The sequence below is a fragment of the Echinops telfairi genome, unplaced genomic scaffold (genome assembly GCF_000313985.2).
Source record: "Echinops telfairi isolate 266 unplaced genomic scaffold, ASM31398v2 ScPeMD7_7424;HRSCAF=8462, whole genome shotgun sequence".
NCBI lineage: Eukaryota > Metazoa > Chordata > Mammalia > Afrosoricida > Tenrecidae > Echinops > Echinops telfairi.
The window spans coordinates 45233078-45235700 of NW_022111324.1; positions in this window are offsets into that span (position 1 = coordinate 45233078).

Genomic DNA, 2623 nt, shown 5'->3' on the forward strand with positions numbered 1-2623 from the left:
AAGCCTGTTAGTAGATCAAGGTCTGTGTGTTGACCTTTAGGAGCGTTTTCTGGACGAGTCTAATGGGGTGCCACATCCTGGCCCCAGAGTCCATCGTTTGTCTTCCCTTGGGTAATAAAGCAAATTTGAATAGTAACTATATTAACTTGTCGTCCTATAAACATATAGATATTATCCTACTATTGACACTGTTGTACTTCAGTGTTCCCTTTGACATCAAATGTAATGCCTTTCCTCTTAAGCTTGTCATTCCCAGCAGAGTATACTACATGATGGTCTTATTCCAAATGGTTAAACCAGTCCATTTTAGCTCACTAAGGCCTAGGATGTCAAAATATAGGCATTCCATTTTATTTTTTATGACTTCCAATCCACCTAGATTGTTTACTTCATACAATCCATACTCTGATTATTAATAGATGTTTGAAGCTATTTCTTATCATCTTATCAAATCAGCAGATGAAGGTCTGGGAGCTTTCCTCCAGCTACATGATTAAGGTCAACTCTATTCAGAGGAGCAGTTCTTACCAGTCGTATTCTGAGTGCCTTCCAACCTGGACTCGCCTGCTGGCACCGTGCGTTCCACTGCTAGCATCGAGTTTCCCACTGGCCAGTGTTTCCAGAAGTTCGTCATTAGCTCCTCCTGCCTAGTTCACCTTAGTCTGGAAGCTCCACTGGAAGCCCCTCAGGAGTAACCTGCAGGTATTTGAAATGCCAGCAGTGTGCTTTCAGCGACCCAGCGTGGAAAAGACTGGAGTTCTACAAAGGCTAAGTAATAAGTAGACTCAATATTATTTAAACTATTCTAAGATAATTCAAAAGAGAAACATATTTCCAATGTATGAAACTAGCATAATTAATACTAAATCTGATAAAGACATTACGATAAAGAAGATTACAAACCAAATTTTCTTATGAATTCAGTGATTTTTGACTAAGGCAAAAGGCAGTTCTGTTTGAGAAAATTGATCAGTAGAACTCCTTACATCTATAAATTAAAGGAAGAAAGCATATAACTAGTCGCATAAAATGTGGCATTTGATAACATGCAGCAACTGTTGGTGTACCACTTCAATGAACATAGGGCTGGAGCGGGGTGAGAACATCACAGAGAGGACACAAACTAGCCAACATTCTGAAGTGTGAGGTAGCAAACCACGCTGATTGAAATCTGAATTCAAACAGGAATACCATGTCCAGTATTAGCCAACAGTTCCTTTGAAGCACTAGGCAATACAAACATTGCTATAAACACCGGAAAAGACTAAGTAAAAATCAGTCTGCAGCTGACTTCATGTAAGCCTAGAAAACCAGAGGTACTCATTAGAATTAGTAAGAGAATGGAGTAAGTTATTTTTAAAATCCGTAACTGTGCTCAGCAATGAGATCCTGGAAATGAAAATAGGGAAGGATTGCATTCACAACAGCCACTCCACACAGTCACTAGTAACAACACGTGAAGGGAAGGGACCGCCCCCCCTCCCCGTCCCCGTTTAGAACTACGAGACAAAGATCGGTAAGGCTACAGAAGAGCCGGACAACACAGTCCATCAATGGGAGCTGATTGTCAGCCAATTGTCACCCCATAGTAGCATATACAAGCTTTTTTCCTTCAAGCACCGCTGGAACAAGGGGAATAACTTTTTCCCAAAAATGCTCATGGAAAAACTCTATTATCTTTTAATTCTATTTTTCCCAAATTTAAAAAGAATATATATATAAAACACTAAACAAAACCAGACACAACAAAACAAGACAACAAACTTCAGTTAAAATAATTGAAATCATACAGAATGTGTTCTGTTACCATAAAGCAGTGGTTCTCAACCTTCCTAATGTCACGACCCTTTAATACAGTTCTTCATGTTGTGGTGACCATAAAATTATTTTCGTTGCTACTTCATAACTGTAATTTTGCTACTGTTATGAATCGGGCAACCCCTCTGAAAGGGTTGTTTGACCCCCAAAGGGGTCACGACCCACAGGTTGAGAACCGCTGTCATAAAGGCATCACACTAAGAAATCAACACAGAAAGATACCTAGATATTCTTCAAGCATGTGGAAATTAAACAACATAGTTGTAAATGAAATCAAATCTATGAACGAACGAGGGAAGAAATTTTAAAATAAATACACCTAAAAGGAAATTAAAATATAACTACGTGAATATAGATAAAACAGCGTTGAGAAATTCATAACACTGAATGCTTACATTAGAAACAAATAAGGCCATAAATCAATCATCAGAGTTCACACCTCAAGACTAGAAAAATATAGTAAGAAAAAAAACAACTCCCCCCTAATAAAAGCAAAAAGAAGAAAATAAAACGATAAGAGGGGGGCAAATCAATAAAATTGAAAACAGGAAAACAATGGAGAAAGATCAAAGAAACAAGAAACTTTTCTAAAGACAGGCAGGTGAAAGGCGAGAACATACAACCTGGATTCTTCGAAATGAAACGGGGAATATTGCTGCACATCCTGTACGGAGTGCTACAAAGAGCTTTAAGCGGAAGCATTTGACAATTTCGAGGAAATGACCCCACTCCTTAGAAACGATGCCACTGTTGTTGGTGTTGTCCGTGCTGTTGAGTCTGGACCCAGTCCTAGCGACCCTGTCTC